The sequence below is a fragment of the Crocodylus siamensis genome, chromosome 3 (assembly GCF_052110815.1).
Source record: "Crocodylus siamensis isolate JL-2025a chromosome 3, ASM5211081v1, whole genome shotgun sequence".
Taxonomy (NCBI): domain Eukaryota; kingdom Metazoa; phylum Chordata; order Crocodylia; family Crocodylidae; genus Crocodylus; species Crocodylus siamensis.
This window is the reverse complement of record NC_143397.1, coordinates 139,943,379-139,968,334: the sequence shown is the minus strand read 5'-3', so window position 1 is coordinate 139,968,334 and position 24,956 is coordinate 139,943,379. Positions and strand designations below refer to the sequence as shown.

Here is a 24,956-nt window from a genome sequence, read left to right as displayed (position 1 = left end):
ATGTACATACGTATTTGAGGGATGGGAAAGCTGAAGGGAACGATGACTTGCTTTTGGAAGTAAATTCTGCAAAATTTGTTGACAGATGACACCCTGCACTATTTAATATCTTCATTCATTTTTTTTCTTCCCCTTTAGTCAAAGCTTCCTGGCTTTGCTTAGTGTATTTATTAAGCTATTAATAGCCATGTTTTAAATCTTCTTGTCTCACACATGTCTATTGAATATTGATGTTATGGCTGTGGCCAAAACCAACATGAAGGAGAAATTGATCTAATTAAATGAACAGATGCCATTCAGATTGTGAAAGGCTGTTCTAAACTCAGCTCTGACAGTTTTGAACAAATACTTGCAAAGGAAAATTAACATTTTTATTGAATAAGTAGTTATTCATCTTTTAATGTAAATTGTTACTATTCCATCATACTGCTGCTGTTGCTGTTTCATCATTTCTCTGTACACAAGTTGGAGGGCCAAATCTTTTCTGTCTTGCACACAGAAGCAGTGTCAATGAAGTCAATAGGGCCCTTTGCAGATAAGCTGAGTAAAAGAAGAGGAAAAATATAAGAAAGATTTAATCAAAGCATTGATGGAATGTTGTTTCCTTCCTCTCCCTCCTGTCCTCTTCCTGCTTATAACGTAATTTGACTGTACAGAATACACAGTACTGTTTGGAGCCAGCTCTGGAGCATAGTAAAACAGTGTTTGGAGTAAGCTGTATTCTAATTATTGCATTCAGTTGTTTCACCAAAGTTAGGCCTATCACTTTTATCAAATATGCTTATTGTCCATCTAAAAACATAACTAGATAGTTTCAGGTTGACGTAAGGCAATTGCGATTTGTTTCAAAAGAAAATCAAGGTACCTGAGGCTGTGTGTGAATCCCTCTGAACCAAAGTCTGAGAAATGCACACAGATCTTGTTGTGATCTGTATTACAGATCTTGTATTACAGTTCAGCTCGGATGAAAAATATTTTTCTACTTCAGGGCTGTCCAGCTGGCAGTCTGTGTGGTTAGCATGCAGGGCATGGGCTCCCATCTGATTGCCACCCTGCCCCAAGTTGCTCCTGCCCTAGCAGTTGGGAGGTGCCTGGAGTGTTTGTGCTGTGCATGCGTGGGTAGTGCAGGTAATGCGTGTGGCTGGAAGATGCGGGAGGGGAGTCAGGTTCTGCATGTGCAGCAGGGGGAGCTGGCCTACCTGTGCTGAGTGGGGTTGCTGACATGGTGAATGTGGTTGGGAGAGGATGGGATCTGCATTTGCTGTGCATGAAGTGGGGCAGGGAGGGGGAAAGAGGAGAGTGCTGGGTAGCCTGCAAGATGGGGAGGAGCCCCTGGGTGTATGGCTTATGTCATGTGTAGCCCCCAGCTGCCCAGAACTTGGACAGTCCTGGGCTACTTTTTAGGTTTTGATTGTGTATAGATGGGGAAAAGAGATCTAGATTTTTAAGACGACAGAGTAGGAGTGGCATATATGGTGAAGTATAAAAATTTTACTTTCACTTGCTGGGGTAGTCTACATAAACAACAGTTTTCATAGCTCATGAGTAATAGCTGGTCAACCCCAACTCATAACAGTAAAACTTTTATACCATATCCCCATCATTGTGTATTCTGTATACCAAATATATGTTGCTGAAAAAAGTATTTTAGGGATAGTTTAGAGAGCTTTAAAAATTTTTATTGGTGCTATTTTTCATTTCCTTCCACTTAAAAAACCAGACTCCCATAGTTACCCAGAGTGCAATCAGGTATATCTCAGAAAGGAAGGAATTATAATACACAGAAGCCTCTAAAAATTACCTGAAATGTCATTATCTAAACAATGATTTTTGAGGCCTAATGTCTTAGAACTTTGCAGGGGCCAGGTGAAAGTGTCTGTTTTGTATATGATCACAAGCTAAGCATCTGCCTTTTTATCATTAAAATGATCCCATTTTTGTAGGCTCATGAGATATCAGACTTTAAACTTGCTAGTGTAGAATTGTATATTGTCTACTCTCTTTCCTATCCCAACTCCAGGATAGTTCTGGGGCAGGAAAGTTCCTGTTATAAAAAAGAGATTAAAGCTACAGACTCCATGTGATTGGGGCATTTATGTGATGCAATTAATTTTTTTCAGTCTGTGAGGGGATAGCCCTTATCTCATGAAATTTTAAATGAGTTTTGAAATATGGTTTGGTTGATTGCCTTTTAACATAAAAATTTTGTTCACGTGCTCTGTGGGGCTTAGAATTCTAAAAAAAATTAAAGGTAAGATTTTTCAGATGTTTATTGTTGAAGCTTTGCAGGGCATATGGAAACAAATGGACAAAGGGAACCTTTTTTGGTTTTACATTAGATATTTATCCTGTCTCTTAAAATATACTCACACTTAGTTTTGGCTGGTCATTCCCCCTCTTTTGCCCTCTGCAGTGGAAAAATTACAACCGTGATTCAGACCAATATAATTGGTTGAAAAGGAGATTATATCCAATGTTGAAAGGCTTGTAAATTATTTTTGCATCTTCTTAAGCCCCAAACCTCTCAAATTTAAAGTAGGCAGGATTTATTGAATGAGTTTTTCAGTTCAGTTCCATGATCTTTATTGGTACAGCAAGCTATATAACTATTGTTAATGGGTAAGAAAAAAATCAATATTTATAGACAGCTGGTTCTAATAGTTTAATAAATGTTCTCTCATTAGTTTTATTTAAATTTTTTGTTTCACTGAAACTTTTGGAACTGGACTGAACCAGATCTCTTGTGAACTTGGAAGGTGTCAGCTAGTTGGGAACATAAAAAGAAGGGTTTCTTATCTCCTTTCCTTCCCCATTGTGGCATGCTGTTCAACACTAGCCTGTTACTTCTTTACCTTATTCTATGGTTTTTTTTGACAAGGCTGTTTTGTTGTTATAAATTGTTTAAGCATACAAAAAATATATCTGTTATAGCAAAATACATTTGGTTATATCAATCACTACTATTAATATTTTAAGATAAAGCTATGATATAGTGTATTTGGATTATTAAATGTATGGTCTTTCCATTATAATGTCTCATTTTAGGCCTTGTGATTTAATTGTATCTTATTATTGCTTTAGTTAGACATGTGGAAGACTTGCTTTCCTTTGCTGACCAACCTGTTGTCACATCTGCAAAGATTCACAGTAGTCACTCACAAACAGGCTTTGAGGCTTTCTGCTTAGCAACATTTCTGCAGCTTAACCTAGGCCCCTTGAAAATGGGCCAAGCTGGCAGCATGGGTGGCACATGCCCCCAACACCCGTCAGCGCCTGGCGGCTGATCCCAATGACCAGGGGGAGGGAGGGTGTCCCCTCCACGGCAGCCGATCTCACTCACCAAAAAGCAGCCGCATTGCTTCCGGAAGTCCCGCAGCCACTTCTGGAAGAGGTATAGCTGCCTTTGCTGGGGGCCCCACTCCCTGGCCGGGCTCACAGGGTGGGCACTGGTGCTCCTGCTTGCCCCCTACCCGCTGGCTAAACAGGGAGCCCAGCCTGACAGGGTGCACCAGCACTTTCTGGGGGTGTATGTGCACCCCCTACACGTCACCACTGGCTGGTGGTATTGCCTTGTGCTGACTAAATACTCTGTGAAGATCAGGATATCTCCCACTATACTGTGGTGTGAAGTTCAGGATATCTCCCACTATACTGTGGTGTGAAGTTCAGGATATCTCCCACTATACTGTGGCCATGGTTGGGACACAGTGCAAACTTTTGTTCTGAACATGAAATCTTCATCCATTTTTCTTTTTGGAAACACGCCCCCCCTCCCCAGCTGTTTTGGACACTCAAGCTCATTCACCTCATGGGGTCAAATTACACCCTGTTTCCAATGTGTTGGAATTGGTCCTCAGAAACGCAGGATCTGGAAACAACAAAAAGCAACCTCTAGTTTTAGTGTCCTGAGTAAAGACTCATCGGGCAGTACAGACCAAATCATCGTTTTTTATTTGAGACTACTCAAAATACATGTTCATTTGTATCAATGTACTTTGACATCAGTAGATTAACTCTGATGTAACTGGGCTTAGTAACTTAAAAAAAAGTATTACCCAATTAAGTCTAGAGCTTGTATGATGAAGATGGAGGTGCTAGCACCTGTGTAAGAAAATGAATTGGAGGAAATAAGAATAAAGCCCAAGCAGCCAGGGAGCTGTCTGCTTGTCAAGTAATTACTTATGTGTCATCTGCCTGTGCAACTTTTGAAAGGTGGTTTCTTACTTTAGGGAATTAGTGCAGAGAAAGGTTCTGTTTTAGTTGGTGATGTCTTTTATCAGCTTAGCATACCTTCTGTCTTTTATATGCTTGATGCATTCTTTGGGGAAGTGCCAAGTCAGAAGGAAGAAATCTTTTTAGAAAGCTGTGAAGGAAAATTGTATAAAGTGTTGAACATGTCTCATTTCCAACTGAAATGGTTTAATTCAATATTAACATGGAGGTTATTGGCCGTGCCATTTATTTAAAATGTTTATCTCCAGTTTCTTCCTCCTTTTGAACCCTGTTTACTCTTTGAATTTGCTTCATCCATAACCACAACCAATTGTTTCTGCTGTTTTTCAAAAATGCTCAGACTTTTGCAACACCATTTGGTAAAGTTCTTTCAAAAGTCAACTGTGATTAAAAGGGTGTACCTGGTACACCACCGTTAACTGCGATTAAAGGTGTTTTCTGTAAGAGGTAGATCTGTTTGTTTTTAAATAAATTCGTATTTTTTAAATTCCCAAAGAATGAAACTCTAAGTAACTCTTTGTTGTCAACTATACTAGACTCACCCAAGTATTCCTTAAGAATAGGTTCTTTCTGTCCTGACCAAGAAAGTGTTTTATTCATCCATTTTTGGAACAATATATATCCCCTTGAAAAGAAAACAGTTGCCTCAGGGAACTGTGAAGTTTTTCCTCTAAAACCTTTTTGATGAGTCGCCATGTTCACATGATTGCTAGCAGATAATTCACTAGTAATACAAAATGTAAATTTTTATTCAGTTGATTTTGTGATCAGAAACTCCAAAAATGCTTTCTTCATTGAGCATAACACATTTCGTAAAATTATGAAAACCAAAAATTTTAGTCACCTTAGGTTTTTTAACATACTATTGTAGCTAAGTTCTGCCATTATAGAAATTTCTTCTTTATGATTTCCTAGGGACATTTTATGTCTTGGATATTTTTGTCACGTTTATTTATTTTTTTCTTGAAACTGAAAGCAAAGTATGTAATGTGTCTCTTGTTATAGTAAAGTATTTATGTAAGATATTACTCAAGTTAAAATAGAAAAATATATTTCTAAAATGTACTATGTGTAGGGGAGAAAAAAGTATCTGCTTGTCCTATTTAGCAATATTAGAATGGCTAAGTTTATTTCTCAGGATTTCCTCCTTTTACTATTGAACCATAATTATGCTGATGATAGCCAAGTGGTATTTCTGCACCACTGGAATAAAATTCCGTGCAAGTCAGAAATAGCTTTTCCACCACCCAGTACCATTCAGGTTCCATTTTGGTGGGCAAGAGTTTAAAACCTGATATGACTACAATGCAACAGAAGTCTGTGAGCCCCCTGCACTTTTATCTGAACCATCTTTTTGGTATTATGCTTATAAAACTTATGTTTGTGCATTTGATTTGTTGAGAAAGAAACAAAAATATAAATAGGGGGTCGGTAAGCTATGGCCCATAGGGCTGGATCCACTCCACACAGTCTTTGGATCCTTTGATCCTAGTGGATGCCCGGTTGGTATGGTAGAGATGGATCACTCTAAATATACCTTGTTTAATGTATTATCCCTCTAAAGCATCCACTCTTGCCGCTGGCAGAGACTGGACCCTAAGCTAGATAGACCATTGGTCTGACCCACTTTGGTACTACTTATATTTTTATCCTGCCACAGAACCGTGGCTTTGCTGGCATTTGATGGCAGCGAGCTCTGCTTGCACCATTCTGTAGCCGGACACCTGGGACTTCGGTGGAGGAGTGGATCTGCCCAGGTTGTGTTGCAGTTGTCACCAGGGGCATTGGTGAAGGGAAAGCTCTGCCCTCACTGTGCTGTAGCCAGGTGGCAGGTAGAAGTATTAGAGACAGCCAGGTCCTGGTGCTAGCCAGCTGACCTCAGATCTGAACGAAGTCATTCCACCCAAAGCCGGAAAGCTTTGCTAACCTCTGTTGTATATGCTTGTATGTGGGACTTAATTCCCAATGTTCCTGACACAGTACTATTTAATATGGGGCTTGATGGTGAGTACTGTTGCCCTATGCAGCAAAAGGGTTTAAGCAGGTGCTTAACTTGAAACACATGAGTAGTCCCACTGTAGCCATGATTGAAGCCAGGCAGTGTGATATTTAAATAAACAAATTAATTACTTAGGTTTGTGGTTGGGGAGAGGGGAGCTGTAGGAATATATTAAGATCTCTTATGTAAGATACAGAATAAAAACAATTATATCATTCACCAATAATACATCTTCAATCGTGTGTTCAGTTTTGACTATTTTAAAACAGTATTCTTAAAAATGATGTGTAGAATGACAACAGAAATGATTTAAAACAGTATGTGAAGGGGATGATGACATCCATGTACAAAAATAATTTAAAGCAATATGAACATTTTGAAGAGGAATAAAGTAGTGCTTACCTAGTTTTAGTCCTGATCCAACTCCCAGTGAAGTCAATGAGGTCTTTCCATTAGTTTCAGTGGGAGTTTAATCTGTTCTATATAATAGTATTAACTACAAGTTAGATGAAACTATGAACAGCTGGGCTTTTCTGCCTAGAGCTCAGGACCGAGAAAGTGCTTGAAATAATTTAAACAAAAGGAAATATTTTTATGAGGTCTATAATTAGCTTGTGACAGTTGCTTATCTGAACTATCACTGTGGTCTCTCTGCGGCTATGTTTTTTTTCACCAACAGTGGCTGAGGAATTGTGTTGTATTTGGTAGGTAACATTATTGTATTGTGTTTGGTGATGGACTGATAGTATGCAGCCAACTATGACACCCTGAACACTTGGCAACTGTGTTTTAGATAGCTGTGAATATTTGTTCTCTTGCCAGTTAATCTTAGAGAAAGAATGCCAGCTAGTAGAATAAAATATAGAAAATAATGCAGTGTTTTATATAGCACCTGCCATACTCTGCCACATTTAAGCACTTTACTGGATAAAAGCTGAGATAGATAAAGTACTGGTATGGCAGGGACTGTAAGCAAATGTATCACCCTCTGCACTCTCAGCAGTATAACTGACATGCAACCATGGGGTTCATTGCGATTTCTATAGAGAAAAAAGGGACTGCCGGTTATGACAGTAAGAGAAAGTTATCTAGTAAGCATGCTGTTCCAGTTTTTTAATTTTGGTAGCCATGGGTAGGCAATGATTATATTGGTGATTCTCAACCAGGGTGTTTTGACACCCTGGGTTGTGGTGAGATCCTTTTAAGGTTACCACAGTGCATTATTAAGTGTACAGAAATCTATGCAAAATAGACCCAGAGGTTTCAAATAGGAATCCACAGCATCAAAATCTTTCTGACCTGTTGTGGGCTTTCTGATTTCTTTGCAAGAGAAGAATTACTCTATTATTTTACTCTGGTCAAGAAATGAGTAGAAATAAAGAGCTGGCATTTTCTGAGAAGTGTCTTCTGTCTAATGAGAGGTGCCTTGGTTCTAAGAATGTTGAGAACAACTGGGTTATATGATGTATCAAAATTATTTTTGTATCTTCCCAATAAATGAGGGAGGAAAGAATCAGTGACAAATCTTGAAGTCATGGAAATACCTAATTGTCCCATGTTATTCTCTGAAGGGAATCATAACATTTGTGGGAGAAAAAGAATGTTCTATAAAGTCTAACAGCATATATGAAGAATGTAAAGACCATATACTGTAGGCTACCGTTATATGCCTGGCAGAATTTTGATATTGAGAAATTATCTCAAAATGTACAAGAATGAGATGGAGTTGTTTAAAATACAACAATTTCCATGTTTAATCATAGTTGTATCTCTTTTGGTGGACTCCTGGTGGACTCTCTATCTCTGTAAGTCAGGTACTAGCTGTCTCAAGATGGATGCTTGGAATTAATGGAGGCTTTTGAAAATTAGGGTCATTCTAGCTAGGGAAGAGCTCAGATAGATCTCTTAATTTCAAAAGATTAGGGACGTTTACATGAATTTGGGGCTAGATCTCTATCTTTTTAGTAGTACAATGTTATAGTTACATTAATGTGTCAAAATAAGTATATGTACTCTTCACATCTGTAAAAGAAAGTATTCTGTATCTATTCCATGATGTGAACGGAGAGGAATTTACAATGCAACGACACCTCTGTGATAATATGATGAGCTGTGTGATGTTTCTTATGTCCTCAGTATTCTGCCAATAATATATTATTTCCCAATGGAAATGAAGTAAGTGTTACTCAAAGTTAATCTGTACCCTTGTCTTCTGGTAACTATGCTGATGTGACTACTGAAGTGCTGAAAATGCAGTAGCAACAACTAAGGAGATTGTAGAGGTTAATGTTTCCTGTACAGGCTACATTGAATCTATAGTGGGACTTGACTTGAATATACAAGGCATGTCAATTAATTCAGAGACAAATATGTGATACTGTTTGGATGCTAATTTTGCAAAGAAGATTATATGGAAGTTATTACATATTTTCGAAAAATGATTTGTATTTGTATTTTGAACTTAGTCTTATGTTAAGGGACTCTTGTTTTACTCTCCCTCCGCTGCATAATGCTCAATTTAGTGCAAAATTTGCAGAAGAGTGACAAGAAGAACAGGCTGTGTAAGACCAATTCATTTATCTGTTTTACCTCTGAATTTGTTGCAATAGAAAGCACCCAAATAAATGAGAGAATAAAGAAATCATTTGAAACTGTTACAATATTTAATGATAAAGAAAGCACTTTTTTGTTGTTTTGAGTAGACTAATTTGATCTGCTTGGAGAATAAGCTGATTTTAATTTTTTTTAGTGTTAATTCTCCTTTTTCTGCACTAGTATTTTTTTTACTGACTCTAAATTACTCTGTTTTCCTTTTAAATTATTATAACACCAGAGAAAAATTAAACTGTATAACTCCTGTGGCATGACTGACATTAGGACAAGCACTCCACTCACCGATTTCTATAGAACAGGGGTGCCCAACTGCTGGCCGAACTTCAAGTGGTTAACCTGTGGCCTGCAGGGCTTGTTGGTTTGACCCTGGAACCAGGGGTTAACACCATCATTGCTTGCCTATCCCGCTCACAACTTTCTTCCCTACCATGAAATTTGGGGTCTTTAGTCTCTGTTAGTGACTCAAATTAGCAGCAGGTGAAAAGGAGGGTGAAGAATGGTGGTGGCAACCTGATGCTGACACTGTTACTTTATCACCATCTGCTAACGTGTCATCTGGCCTGTGAGAAGCCTGGTAGTCTGGACCCAGGCCACAAGGCCAAATGAGTTGGACCTCCTTGCTATATAATTTTACCCTCAATAAGTTGCATCAACACAGAGAATGGGAGTTCTTCAGTTGTCCCTGGTATTTGATCCTTCTTCTGTGTCTGTGAACAAAGGTGCTAATTGTAATGGTGGATTTTGTGTTGTGATTTTTGTTTGATTCCTTGTAAATCCAATTCAGTTCTGACTGAGAATAAAATGATAGCATATTTCTTCATTGCCTTGTTTTGTACATTTTTGTTGAATACTTAATAATTGGGTATTCAACATTGAATGGAAAAATGGTTTTCACTATGGTCAAATTTTAGTCTTCATGTATCTCTTCTAAATGTACTGTGTCATAGACTAACTAAATATTTTATTCCAATAACTTACCTTTAAAGAAGATGTTGATTTTCACTATGTTGCTCTTCAGCTTTGTAGAAGCAAATTTCGATGGTCTTATGCAGACTATTGATCTTTATTTAGCAAGGCTTCCCTCTGTGAGGTCAAGGAGTGAGCTACATACTGAAAACAATCAGAGGCTGCTTGAGTCAGTCTAATTACTCTATTCTGCCTCCAGCAGATGACAGAAAAAAAATAGAAGAAAGCAAGTTTTTAGTTCAGATGCCATTTTATATGTGGGTATTAGAAAGGCAGAAAATTAAATGCCATAAAGATGCAGGAAAGTGCCTTGAACTTTAAGAATTCCAGCCATTTCATCTTGGGACATTCATACTTGCTGTAATTACCTTACAGATTTTATAGTATTATTTCCTAACAGAATTAAATTCCTTTATAGTGTCCAAAGAAAGGTCAAAGACAGCAACTAGTCTTTTTATGGGTGATTATAGGAAAATAATACATTTCTTAAAAGAATAGTAGGTGCATCTACACATGTGCTTTACTACAGAGTTGACTAATTAGCTCTGCAGTAAAGTGTCACTGTCTGCATGTGAGCTGGTATTAGACCGCAGTAAATTAATTATAACTCTGCCTTACTATAGTACTGTTGGGTACAGTACTATCTTACAGAGCAGTTGCTTACTCCACTAAAATGCATGTGTAGCCTGTGGTAGGGACAGGGTTGGGCATGAGGGTGCTAAAGTGCAGGGGCTGCCTGCAGCACACCTCCACATTTTGGCATTCTTGTGCCCCTGCCAGCCCTGGTGCTGTCACCTTCAGCCCAGGGCTGACCCCTGGAGCCTGCTGCCAGCTCGGGGCTGCTTCGCCCTGGCCTAGACTACTGCTGCCCCAGGTGCACGTGCAAATGCTGTGCCTGGGAGCAGTTGACACCAACACAAACCTGCTAAACTCTAAGTTTATCACATTGCACTAATTGCACATACAGATGCACCTAGCGTCAAGTAATTTATGTCCCAAAATTAAGGATTTAGTAATCTAGATCTGGATAGTTCAATCCCTTACTTACCCTTGTGAGTAGTACACACTTAAGTACATATGGACAACTCTTTATCACTATGAATAAGGGGTTCACAATATGGCTTCTGGGATGCATCCCCAAAATAACTTTTGAAACCTTAGAACCTCGTTTCCCATCTGTTTATGATGAAAAATTGAGGTATAAGAATATGAATATGATGGGACAGAATGAAACAAAATCTTATAAACACACATTCTGCTAGTAAGCATTGATTTAATCACAGGTTTCCCTTGCCAACCATGGTTTTGCCAACCACAGTTTTGAGCGCCTACACTTAATATTCTATATATCATTTTGGCTACCATGGTATACAGTTTTAAGCAACCACGATTTTCTGTGGCCATGCATCAGCCCAACACCTGCCATTTTTCCCATAAGCCTTTTGTCTTGCCAACCACAATTTTGCCAACCATGGGAATTTTCAGGAACTTAACCACAGTGGTTGGTGAGGGAAACCTGTACTTTTGATTAGTCTACTAATATCAGTATGCTATGTAATGTTTTCAGGATTGTGTCTTATGTTGAAGTAATTTGAGGCAATATTTTGATGTTTCAAATTAATCAGCAGGGATTCTCATTTTACTCTGACAACCGCCCGCCCCCCAAATCCTCAATTAAAATAAAACACCATTTTATATATAGGTATCGTTTGAACACCAGCTGCCAGAACTAAGGGACCAAGGACTGGGGTCTGCAGCCTCCTGCTGCCCGCAGCAGTGCCCAAACCCTGGCTACTGCCAGGAGGCAGCTGCTGCTGTGGCAGAGCAGAGTGTGGAGCCCAGCTCCCCCTCCCACACAGACAGCATGGCTAGAGTAGAGGCTGTGGTGGGAGGCAGTTGCAAGCTTCGTGCTGCTGGCTAGGGCAGGGGGGGCTGGCTCTGTTCATGGGGCGGGTTCAGGCTGCCTGTTGTGGGCTCAGGGCTCCCCCTTGTTGCTTTCCCTCTGGGGCCCCTGCAGCCCACCGGGCAGGGCCCAGCGTAGCTGGGCAGAGCAGGGCCAGACGGGGAAGCTTATTGCTGCAGCAAGCCCTGTGCTGCCATGGCGACATAACTGTGAGGGGCACAACTCCACACTGCTGCCCCTGGGCAGGCAGGGGGCACCTTGGCAGGGCAATGCAGGACTTGCAGCAACAAGGAGCTTCCCTGCCCAGCCCCACTCTGCCCTGCCATGCCATGCAGGGTCCCACCCACCAGGCCGCAGAGTCCCTGGGGGGAGGGCACAGGGCGGGGAACCTGAGCCCACAGTATGCAGTCTGCCCCGTTGCACACATCTGGGGGGGCATGTGCCCCCCCATGCTCTCTGGGAGTGCAGTGGCAGGGAAACAGCCCCACCCCCCCTACTCCATGGACGAGCCTCCTGCAGTTTCGTCCCACTCCCTCCTGGAGCTCTGCAGTCACTCATTCTGGCCCCAAGCCCCACTCACTTCCTGGGCAGTAGCTCCAGCCCTCCCTGACTCTCTGTCTCCTCTGTCTATCCCTCTGGGGGCTTCAGTCCCCACTTCCTTGTGCCAGACTTACCTGTGGGAGCTGCTCTCCAGGCTGCCTGGCAGTCATGTGCACATACATGCACACACAGTGCCCCCTGCCTAATCCCTTCTTCCTGCTCTCCCCATTCCCCTGCAGGCTGTAACTCTGCCAGCCTGGAGAAAGTTCTTTGTTTCTCTGTGAAAATGAAAAATCTGTGTTTTTCTCTGGTAAAAGGGGAAATCCACTTTTCCCCCATTTTTCCATGGGAAACAGAAAACCCTAATCCCTGCAGATAGGTGTGTTACTTCACAGTGAAATCCACTGGTTTAAGTGAGATTATTTACAACATAATGTACTACTCCATATTAATAGAGGTGTCAGAGTCTGATCAAGGGTATATTTGCTTAGTGACTTTGGTAACAAGTTCATATCTATATTGAAACAATGAACTAAATTAATCAAAGTGTCCTTTTTTATTTTATATGAAAATGGTGGGATTTTTTTTGGTTCATAGTTCTACAGTGTTAGAAAACTGAAATGATTAGCATTGTGCTTGCAAAGAAGAACATTTGTTAAAGCTTTCTAAAAATAAAGGTGAACTCTTGAAAATAAATTACTGACTTGTCTACTTTCACAGGTCAAGCTGATTGAAATGTAAAAATTAAGCAGCACAAAGTGCATGGTAAAAGAAATGAATTAGATTAAGAGGGTTTTCATAGATTCCAGGGTCAGAAGGGACCTCAGTGGGCCATCTAGTCTGACCCCCTGCCCCGGCAGGCAAGAAAAGGGTCACCAAGCCTGGGATCATGTGATCCCAGCCAGGTGCCTGTACAGTCCCCTCTTGAAGACCCCCAAGGATGAGGTGAGCACCACCTCCCTTGGAAACCCATTCCAGATCCTGGCAACCCTGACCATGTAGAACTTTTTTCTAATGTCCTGTCTAAACCTACTCTCCAATAACTTATGGCCGTTGTTCCTTGTTATTCTAGGGGGTGTCCTGGTAAACTGATCATCACCTACTTTGTGTTGCTCCCCCCTTATGAATTTGTATGCCGCCACAAGGTCCCCTCTCAACCTTCTCTTGGAGTGGCTTAAAAGGTTAAGGTCACTTAGGCTTTCCTCGTAGGGCCTTCCCTGCAGGCCTCCAGTCAGACGAGTGGATCTTCTTTGGACCCTCTCCAGGTTGCCCACATCCTGCTTGAACTGCAGCGTCCAGAACTGGATACAGTACTCCGGCTGCGGCCTGACCAGTGCCATGTAGAGAGGGAGAATCACCTCCCTGGACCTGCTTGTGAAGCACCTACGAATGCACAACAAGGTGCGATTGGCTCTGCTGACTACTTCATCACATTGATGACTCATGTTCATCCTGGTGTCAACAGCTCTTTCTGCCTCAGTGGTGCTGAGAAGGTCACCTCCCAGCCTATAGGTATGATGGCAGTTTTTCCTCCCTAAGTGCAGCACCTTGCTCTTGTCCTTATTGAATTGCATCCTGTTGTTCTCTGTCTACTTCCCCAACCTGTTGAGGTCAGCCTGGATCTGGTTCCTGCTTTCCAGGGTGTTAGCTTCAGGGTTTTCTTTTTTCATTTTTTAATAATCTAATGTTCTAAAGTAGTAAAAATAAGGAAATAGGGTTTGTTTTTTGTAAATAATGGGATGGATTATGCATAGCCTCAAATGCTAAACTGATAAATACGTCTATAAATTAGACGTTTGAAAACTTTCTTATTTACCTTTGGAAAACTTGTCTTGCATAAATTGTAGTTGCATATGGACATCTGATATTTTCATCCATAAATTCATTGCACAAAAAAGGAGAAACATAGTTTTGTTTTAAGCCTACATTTTGACACTGTCTGGGGGTAAATACAGACATTATAGTTAATACATGGTAAGCATGCAATAAGTATTATAAGATTTTTATGGTACTTTAAGCTCTCTAAAAATGATGAATTTTGTTCCAAGTTAACCTTTGATGAATGTGGTAGCAGACTAAAGTGCTTTAGGTTAGCCCGTTTCTTGATTGTCTGTACCACATCCATTGCGCATTAAGCTTGATTGCAATCTGTCTATATCCCAGGAGCCGCTTGCTGGGTGGCTAGCTAGTTTTGGGCAGAGCTCCTGTGCTCTGCCCGAGTGCCAGGTTGACCCTGTCCCCTCAGCTGTCACTGACTGGATTCAGTGACAGCCTCTGATCCCAGCCCTGCAGAATGCTATAGCCCAGCTGGTGGAGCTATGGGAGGAGGGATCTCTCTCTCTCTCTCTGGAGCCACCCCAGCCCTACAGTGCCCTGCTGCTTTGCTTGAGGGGCTGTGGGGGTAAGGGATCTGAGCTCTGTCCCCACATCAGCCTCAGCCCTGCAGTGCACTGCTGCCTGGCCAGGGGAACTGCAGAAGAAGAGGTCCAGGCTCTCTACAACCTGGCTGGGGGGTTACCTTTCCCACACCCCCATTTTCCAGTGTGGCCAAAGGCTGGGTTTCCTGCTGCAGTTGTCAAGAGGCTGTGGGAGAGCCCCCAAGCCATGTGGCTCCCTCAGGTTGCTGGGTCAGGACTTTGGAGGGGCCAGCTAGGTCTGGTGGGGAGGGGGCTGCCCCCCCCCCCGGGCCTCCTGAAAACTACAGCCAGTAGCTGCAGCAGGAAACTGACTTTTGACTGTGCCAGCAACTACAGGTAGGGGAGAGGAGCCCCTCTGCCATGCGGACCTGGCTTGGCCTCCTCCAAGTCCCAACCTGGCAATCTGTGGCACGCGGCATATGGCATGGCACCTCCTTCCCCCATCCCTAGTTCCTGGCACTGCCAAAAGCCAGGTGGATAGTCTCCTGCTACAGCAGCTGGGTACAGTTGTCAGGAGGCTTGGGCAGGGGGGTCCACCCCCTGCTGTAAGAGTCTGGCCTGCCCTCCCGCCACAAGTCATGACCCAGCAACTTGGGGGCCGGTGTGACTTGGTGTTTCCTTTCCCTTCCCCTTCCCACCCCCTCTCCACCTGAGCCTCCTGACAACTGCAGACAGCAGCTGCAGCAGGAGACTGCCCAGTACAGCTTGTCACTATGCTGGAAACTGGGGGTGGGGGAGGGAGTCCCCCTTGCCACAGGGACCCAACCTGGCTCCTGTCAAGTCCTGACCCAGCAATCGGAGAGGGGATCCCGCGCAGCATGGGGACTCCTCCTCCACTCCTTCCCCACCGCCTCGGCCTGCTGACAATTGCCGGCTCCTGGGGACTGGGGCTGGGGCTGGGGCTGGGGCTGGGAGAGGGGCCAGTTTGGCAGCCTTCTGGGAGGCACGCGGGAGTGCCTCCCGTCTACTGGCCATGAGTACTGTGGGCAGGCTCTGAGTGCCCCCCCCCCCCCCCCACTGAACAGTGAACATCTGTTGGGCTATAGTCTCTAACTTATACTGCTTTAAGTAAAGTGCTGTAAGACTGCTTCTGCCAGGGGCTTTTTAAACATCTCTGCTTAGCCTGGTAGTCTACATTACACTATGTACTTGATAGAACAAATAGAGTATAAATTACAAAAATATCCTTTAATACTCTTGATATTCCATTTACTGAAAAACACAATGAATGTATATAAATTGCATAGTAGCAATGAAAATCTTATTTTAAAAATACACAATAGGGTATTGAAAAATGGCTATATGGAAAAAAAAAGTGCTGCTTCAAGGAGAATGGAAAAGTAATATATCGAAAAGAAATCAACCTAAGTATGTCTATAACATAATAACCTATGCCTTGGGAGTTATAACTTGCAAATTAAGGTGTATATTGAGTAAAACAATTCTAATATGTCACCTTAGTGTAATAGCTCTGGGCAGTAGTACCTGCAACTTCATGAGTTTAATGTAACCGTCTCTAGTCATTTTTGGATTTAGCTTGAAATTGTCATGGAGCAGTTTAAATTGTTGTGTAATTTTGCTTATACATCCCTATGTGGTCTTAATAAAGATTATTATTTAGTGTATGTTTAGCACTAACAGATGATACTTTTTTCTACTGCTGCCCTTTCTCCCCTCCCCCCCTTCTTTTAATTATGCATTTACAGTAGCTGTATTATCTGTATCTTTCCATTTCTAAGGTGTTCTGTTTGCCTTTGGAAATGGCTGCCATTTGTTGGGTCAGAGTGAATACATCATTGACAAAGGAGACATGTGCTCTGTTTTGTAACTTTTGTTTTTGCCCTCTGGTAGCCGTCCAGCAAAGCACTTAAGGACATGCTAACAGCCTTGCTGGATCAGGGCCTCAAGTGCTCAATGCCTGTCTTGGGAACTCACATTGAGCTCTAAGATCTGCAGCATGTTGTTGTTTTTTAGCTGGGTCTTGGCTAGGTAAAAAAATCCACTGGGTTTTTACTTCAGTTTAGCTAAATTTAGCTAAGCCATCTGAAGCATAATTAATACATTTGTAGAGGATGTGCTGTATTGCAGGTAGTCAATTGGAATCTCATTCCTTCTCCACTTCTTCTCAACAGTGCCAATTTACTCTTTTACATCTAATCTTAAAGCATACATTTTACCCCCTTTAGTGTCTTTTTTAAATGTATTTCTCCAGCTCTTCTCTCATGATGGTACTAGATAAATATATACAGATGTGGATTCATATTAAAGTGTGTGAAACATTTGAGGATGAAATTTGCTTGAGACTGTACGAGAAGAGGTCTGATCCAGTATTCGTTGCTCAAGCAGTGTAGGATTGGGTATTAAAATATACATTATTTGAGGTTAAATATATTATGCTTGGTACAGGAATGTGCAGACAAAAGACTGGTTCACTCATACGTAACAGGACAGTGTCTCCTAATTGTCTGCACAGTTTTTAATAGACAACTTTGTCAAACTGCTTTAAACAGCATTCTAATTTTGTTCACAGGAACCATTATTCTTGTTAAGCTGTTTCTACTTCAGAATAATTTTAGATTATTTTTCACATGATTTTTTATTAGCAAAACAAAATATTTAATGAAGTAGCTGTTAATTTCTGTTAATAGTAAGCTGCTTTTTTGTTTAAATGAGGGTCCTAACAGCTGATAAAATTATATTTTAAAACATTCTGAGCATGGAAAAAAAATGGAAGTATAATAACTGATGTAATTTGAAAACAAAAAATAAATGAAAAACATGCTGAAATACAGCATCTGTGAATTGGGAGCAGATTCTGCTCCCAATGGGTACGCACAGTACTTTCCTTGCAGGGCTTTTGTAAGGTTTAATTAGGGAATGGCTGTAAACCACAATGAGACATTACAAAGAAAGGTGCTATATAAGTACAAAGTACTGTTGCTAATAATAATCTAAAAGCTCTTGTAGAACACTGGTTGCATTTTCTCTCTCTCTTTCCATATCTCCCATGGTTGATGCTGGCAGTTTAAACCCAAGAATCAACATGTGCTTGGACCTTTACTGAATTCAACAACGGTGTCAGGTTGTTATACTCAAATATGGTTACATTTAGGCATTAATCAAGAAATCTTTGCTAGCAATATTTTTTCCTGTTAAAATGATTATATTATAGGAGTGTTAAATCTGGTTTTCTAAAAGATAAATGCTTTATCATTTGTACATTTCCCTTATATGCACCTATTCGGAAACTCTTGAACCTGGCTTTATTCTTCTACGCATCTATTTAGTTACAGACTTGAACCTTCTGATTTGCCTTAGCAGACCTAATATTGCCTGGTAAAAGCATGTTATGATTTGTGAGAAAACATTAAAAAGCGTATCTTTTCATTTGTATTTCTGTCCCTCATGGGATAATTTTCTTTCACGTGTTCTGTGCGTTTTCAGTAATTAATCAGCTTTTGACGTGATGCAGCATCTTTCAGCTCCGATTCATAGAAATCTTGTATAGTAATTTATTGCGAAAAATATCAGTAGTAGTCATTCTATATTTTGATTCAACCAAGAAAACTTTTATCTTCTGTATTCTGAATTAGTGTGTCGTGGGGGTCTTTTTTGGTGACTAGTATGTATGATTATTAGTGCTAAATTTACTAAGCTCATATTTGTCATTTCTGACATTTATTTATTTACTTTCTTCTCTGTGCCATTCTCTGTGGTAGCGTATGAGCACGAACTAGAACGTCAGTGATTTTTTTGTTTAAGCTTTCAAATCATAGTTTCTTGGTTTGTCATCTTATTGCTTGACTCTTTGTGCAACTGCCAAGCTTTCTTGCATATTTTTCTTGACAAATGGCTCACTCATTAATATTTCAGTCCTCCTCCTGCCAACCCAGAGAAGCTGGGTGCCCCAGGCAAAGAAATGCACTTCCTTTTGCAGAAGCATTATAATCTATTCTTTTAAATGCTTTGTCAGAACCTATGACAGATAATGGAGCAGGTTCAGTTCGAGCTAAGGATGACTCCCTTTTTACATGTGTGATTCTTACTGTTTACTAACTAGGAGGGATTTTACTGCGACAGTTGCAGCAACTGCAAATGCTGCAAGCATTTACATTTTCCGTATTCCTCCTATACTCAAAGCTTTGAGGCTCTTCGAAAAATACATAGAAAAATGTACATCTTTGGTTTGGTGTTTGAAATGCATGTAGTTCTAGTAAGTGCTCTGTCCGTTCATAGATTTTTGCATTATTTCTGCATGAGAGATGAACCCAGGGGCAGTGCTGAGGGTAGGTTAGACTTTGGAGATTGAGATCAAGGGCATATGAAGCGAGGGATTTGATTTGGATCATCAGTGAAATTTTGGCTTAGATGGCTGCAGGTGCACAAGATCAGCTGCTATCCTCTCCTGAGAATTCTGCCATTCTGAATAGTAAGAAATCTCACAGTTTCCATCCTCTTGTGCTGATATCTCAACCACAGACTTTTCTTATGAAAGTTTGGCTGCGTCCACGCTGGAAACGTGGAATTGGTTACTTCCTGGTTTAAATCAAAACCGGAACTGTGACTAGAATGGCTGGTTCAGATTCAAGGATCTTAATTCAGACTGTACTCACCAGTCTGGAAATTCAGTGATATAAGACATTCAGTTTTGGTAAATCCCTCATTTCTAACTCTACATATTATTTTAGTACCTGCATATGGATAGGCCAAGAGAGTGACTTGTAGGATATTGGCTAGAGCCGTTGGTAAATGGCTGAACTCCCAAACAGTCTGAACTCCCTGTGCCCCCTCTCACCTTCACTGTTGAGTCCTATTGGCAGCTTCAGTACGGGAGCTCACGCATGACAACAAGGGGGACTGGGGTGGCAGCAGACAGTGATGCTTAAGAACTGGAGCAGGGGTATAATCAGGTCCTGCCCCAGGAGTGGCCGTGACGCTCCTGGAGCCCTCCTCAGCCCTCGTCACCTTCACGTCAGTTCACCTGCTGGGCCTTGTAATTAAGCTTTTGGGAGAAGGGAGGCTGCCCCAGGGCTCCCCCAGCCATATCTCAGGTGTCATCACCTTAAAAGCTAATTACATGGCCTCCTCATCTCTCCCCTTTTAGCAGCACCGAAGCCTCACAGATGTTACCAATCATTGGGCGTTAAGCCCCAGTGTCCAATCCAGTTAATCTTTCATCCATGGGCCCTCAGCCCCACTGAAAACTCTAGTCAATGTGGACCTCTAATTTGGAACAGTCTCTGCCACTGTTAGAGCCTCTGGCCCCAGTGCCTTTAAACATCCTGGCTTGGGCCTCTGTACCTCGAGCAATCTCAACCCCTCTTGGGCTCAGACTTGCATTCTCTTCCCCTCCTGGGTTCAGGCCTTATTACCTCTGACAGATGCTGCCCCTCCTGGGCTGCAGGCCCTGCTTGTTCTTGCCCCTTGTAGGCTCTGGATCTTTGACCCTCATTTTTGTCTTTTGCAGGCTATGGGTCCTTGACCCTGATTGCCCTTCTCACTCTTTGGCTGTGGCCCTGCCCCTTGCCCTTGGCCCCCATCCCTTGGGCCCTGGCCCTAATGCTGGGCCAGTTGAGACCTTGGCCACTCCTACAGTCTCAGTCCCTAAACTACTGGTTTTGCCTACCCCAGCTTGGGTGTTAGGAGCTTTGCCGCAGCCCTTCTGCTCAGGACCTCTTCTCTCCATGGCTTCCAGGTCAGACTGCCTGCCCTCAGCGTTGCCAGGTCTTAAATATGAAATTATCATATGGAAGCTCAAAATTATCTTATTTGCTGAAGAACTATTGTACACTGAAAAAAATATGCAAGTAAGTATACATATATGTTGTCTTATTATTCAGTTTATATTGCTTACTGTAAGTCCTCAGTGAGTGAGAACTGGGTCATCAAAGTTGAAGCATTTCTTTATTTTGAGGCAAGCAGTCATAGGGAAGTGTTGACAGCAAGCCCAAAAGTCATTTAAGACTCCATGGGCGCGTCCGCACATGCATTACGCTTGCAGCAGCTCAAATACAAGCGGTGCAAATTTGAGCCAGGGCTTTTTGCCTCAGCACGTATGCCCAGACATGCACCTTGTTATGGAGCAAATTGTACCACTTGGGGCAAAATAACTCTGCCTGGCTCCTCCTGGATCTGCACCCAAGGGGAGCTAGAGCCTGGGGCAGCACCTGTGCTGGCCCCAGCAGTATAAAAACCTGCCCTGGCCAGCAGCTCAGGGCTACTTGCTCTCGGGAGCTTCTGAGGCCCAGCCACTTGTTATCTGGGGACACTAGCCCCTTGTGTCAGCTAGACTGCTGAAGCAGCATCCCAAATTCACTTTTTAAAATACCTCCAAATCGGCATTCTTCCACAATTAGAACAAAAGAGAGAGAGAAAGGGGGATTGATCAGATGGGCAATGTTTTATTGCTATAGTTACAATGTTAAAGAAATTTGGAAGCCTACCAGTGTCTCTAGCATCATAATAAAATGAATCCTAAACATCTATATGTTTTAATGTTTGCTTTAATGTTTCCTTATCACATGGTGGGTGTGTGATGGGGGGAAGTGGGGTTTGCAGTAGCAGATGGGAAGGAGGGTGGGGGGATGTGGGTGGGTGTGGAGGGATGTGGGGTTATGTAAGTCAGTGTGTGGGGAGGCTGGAGATGAGCAAGGGAACAAGCAGGAGGCTGGAGACTGCAGGGGAATGTCTCCAGCTCATCTCCAGGGGCTATCTCCAGCCTCCTGCTGGTACTTCTGCTCATCTCCAGCCTTGGGATGCTGGAGACCAGCAGGGGGCTGGAGACAACTCCCTGGAAATTATCTGAAGACCTTCCCCTGCTCTCTCCAGCCTCCTGCGCCTTCTCTGCTACTGCCGGGGGGGGGCTGGAGGAGCGAGCGAGGAGTGGGGGGAACTAATGGGGGGTGGGGGGATGAACAGGGAGTGGGGGGAACAAATGGGGAGTTCAGAAAGGTCTCCTCCCCCTCCCTTTCTCTAGCCCTCCCCCCCCCCCCCCGCAACCCCTTACTTACCTGGTAGAAGCCAGGTCCAGGTCTCCGCAACTTGCACTGCTACCTGCCCTGTATGGCAAAATTTGCAGCAAATTTGCAGAGCAGGGAACTTCTTTTGTTCCTGCACGTGCCTCTTGCAGCGTCTTAAAGGGGTTTGAGATGCTGCAAGAGGCATATGCGGGCTTGTCTGGATGCGCCCCATGAGAGTGAATTGGAATTTGCATATGCTGTATCAATTAGCTGCCTCCAGAATTATCATACATTTTGAACACTTTTTTACTATTATTGATTGTACATTGTACAAAGGTTGAACGTATTGTACAAATATGATAATTAGCGTATACCTGGCAGCAGTGCCTGACCTGCTCAAGCCCTAAGCTTATATCTTGCAACCCTAGCTCCATTTGGGTTATGTGGCTTTCTTGATTGCCCTTTGCTTCACCAGCAGCCTGCCTTCCCTTAAAGCAGCAAGAGCACCAGGCTTCCTGCTGCAGGTGGCAAAGGGGGTCATACAGACAGAGGGAAGCTGAGGGGGTTGGTGCCCCTGTTGTCTACCTCTATTTATACTACTCTGCTACAGGCTGGATAGAGTTGCCTGGCAGGCCAGATCCAGACTGTGGGTCATAGGTTGCTGATCCCTGCTTTACCAGATGCTGCTCTCTTAAACCAGCTTGTCCATGTACCCATGAGTTGGAAAAAGACTTCCATGTAATTAAAAATATTGATTTACATAGATGGGAACTAAAATTCAGCCTATTTGTTAATGCTTCCCCCATTCACTCTCATTTAAAAGATGCAGTAATATTTTTTACAAGTTTGAATCTGTTTCTCTTTCTGGTGCTTTTTTTCTTGAGTACCAGTTCTGCCGTTGATCCGTGAAAGCAAACTGCTATACTAGCATGGAACTCCATGAACAGATCCATTTGCAAGGTCAAGGCCTTCTACTGTAAAGTCTCTCAGAGAGGGTGCATAAATCCATCTCTGTTATTTCTTTCTTTTTATGGTATCTACCACTATGTGTTCTGGTACTTAGGACTGACCCTAAAGCATGATTGAAATAGAGATAATAATAAATGTATATACAGGGTGGTTTGACATAAAGTAAAAGGAAATGTTGAAACCCTAAAGATTTGGCAGGCTACTAATATAGTACTCCATATTAATCAATCATCCCTTTGCATATTTTTTTTTATGATTTAGCCCATCACTGTGGACTTTATCAGAGCATTTATATTTACTCTTAATTTTCTAATCCTTACACTTTTAATGGATATGCACTTGTTCCCAACAAGTTCATTTTTTTTTTACTGTTTAAGCTTTCTAAATGGACTTATGGCTTGTTATACCTATAAAATTATACCTTTAACCAGTGGAAACTAACAAAGTACATCACTGGACATTAAGATTGCTAATATCTAATTCCTAAATAAATAAAATTAAGTTTTTGCCCATATAAATTCCTTAAAGTGTAAACTTACTAGTGGTGCTTATCAAATACATAAAAATAGCACAGCTGAATTACAGATGCTGTGAAAGGTAATTGAGCTGACAGTAATCATTTTGCAAGTGTGCTTTTAGCTGCTTCAGCTGTATATTTTCTGAGTAGTTGTTAGGATCAGAAGTGCATTTCATCATGAAAAGCAAACGAAATGTAGATTGGATTAACTGTGATTAAGAGAATAATTTTAAGATACTAGAAGGACAATGCTTCCCCAGCAGAGAAGGAATAGAGGGCTGGCTTGTTCAGCTTACATGTAGAGGGGTACTGCTACACTGGTCCGATATCAGATTGGCACTGATGTAAAGAGAATTGACTATATCGGGAATTGGCCTGAAGTGGCCAGTAATTTGGCTGATAAATGTCTGTGCATGTGTGCACCCATAGCACAGCATTCAGGCAGCAAGGAGCACAGCTCAGCAGTGTGGAGAGCTGCATGCAGCTGGTAAGTCTGTTGTGGTGGAAGGGGAGAGAATAGGAGTGGGGGGGAGATCAATGCCCCCTGCAGTGAGGGAGGGAGTGGGGCTGGGGTAGGCTCTGCCCAGCAGGAGCGGGTTAGACGTAGAACAGAGCCGTGGCTTGTCTAGGGGTGCGGGGTGGGGGGCGAGCAGCTCCTGTCACTGTGCACAGCTTGTACAGGAGGGCACGAAGTGGGGCATGTGCACCCGGGTCTGCACAGGGCACACTGGGTAAGCTGCAGGCTGAGGCTGGGGGCCGTGCTGTGTTGCGTTGCGCTGTGCTCGGGGTGGGCGGCAGCGGCTCTGGGAGTGGGCTATGGGGGGGGCTACAGTGAAATTTGGAGTGGCTGCAGCCCCCCCCATAACCCCCTCCAGTGCCACTGTAGTCTGCCCTGAGCGCAGTGCAGCCCCTGGCCCCAGCCTGCAGCTGCAGCTCACTCTGCCCCTTCCCATGCAGATTCATGGGGACATGGCCCCCTGTGCCCTTCCAAATGAGCGGCAGCAGCAACAGTGGGAGCCCCCTCCTCCCACACCTCCCAGATGAGCTGTGGCTCTGTCTCATGCCCGCCATGACCTGGCTGGGCAGCACCTGCCCCAGCCCCAGTCCCACTACCTCCCTCACTGCAGGGGGTGTTGATCTTCCCTCTCCACCACGCCCCTTCCCTCCCCACTCCCCTTTCACCACAACAGATTTACCAGCTGCACATAACTGTATCAGAAATCAGATCAGTATAGCCAATATACCTTTTTAAAAATGAGCTATCGGTATTGGTCCCCAAAACCTCAGTAAGTGCACCCCTAGTTACATCCCTTGAAATATTGATGTGAACAGGATGCAGAAGATGTATTTAAACATATTTGTGAGTCACTTCGTAGGATCAGTGCATGAACATATGTAATAATGTTCTCTGTGAAAGCTTGACTATATAGTAAAGATGAGATATTAAAATATGCGCTACAGTTTTAACTATTTTTGAGGTTTGAGTTGGTATCTTTGGCATTTCGGCAATTTGAAAACATGATTTTTAGGAGGGGAAGCTTTCAGAAATACCACTGTGTGAGGATAAGTTGGATTAGCTTAACTTTCACCTGGATTTTCACTCTTACATTTCTTAAGTGCCTCTGAAAGCTTCACACTTGGAATACAGCTAGTCTTTAATGAAGAACAGTCCTTTAGTTTCTTTTTAAAAAAAGTTCAAGAAATAATTAATCTGTAAGCAAAAGGAAATTGCACATGAGGTGAGTGACTTTTTCCTATTTAGCTTATTTAAGTATATGTTTAAGCTAGTATCTACGTTAATACTCTCCTTTTGCCTTCTTTCTTTCTACCTCAGATATGA

General features: G+C 42.5%; 1 protein-coding gene across 4 annotated transcripts in view; it reads left to right on the top strand.

Annotated features, from left to right (window-relative positions):
- FARS2 (phenylalanyl-tRNA synthetase 2, mitochondrial) overlaps nt 1–24,956 on the top strand; it is a 423,711-nt gene that overhangs the window by 63,493 nt on the left and 335,262 nt on the right. Inside the window, exon 3 of one of the 4 annotated variants that reach the window (XM_090039340.1) lies at nt 13,520–13,766. The exons of 2 other annotated variants lie outside the window; for them this stretch is intronic. The gene's annotated coding sequence lies outside the window, so the exon portion shown is untranslated. Of the gene's footprint in view, nt 1–13,519; nt 13,767–17,734; nt 17,754–24,956 lie in introns of those variants that run through there. One more of the 4 variants, XM_090039341.1, reaches the window with a different exon arrangement.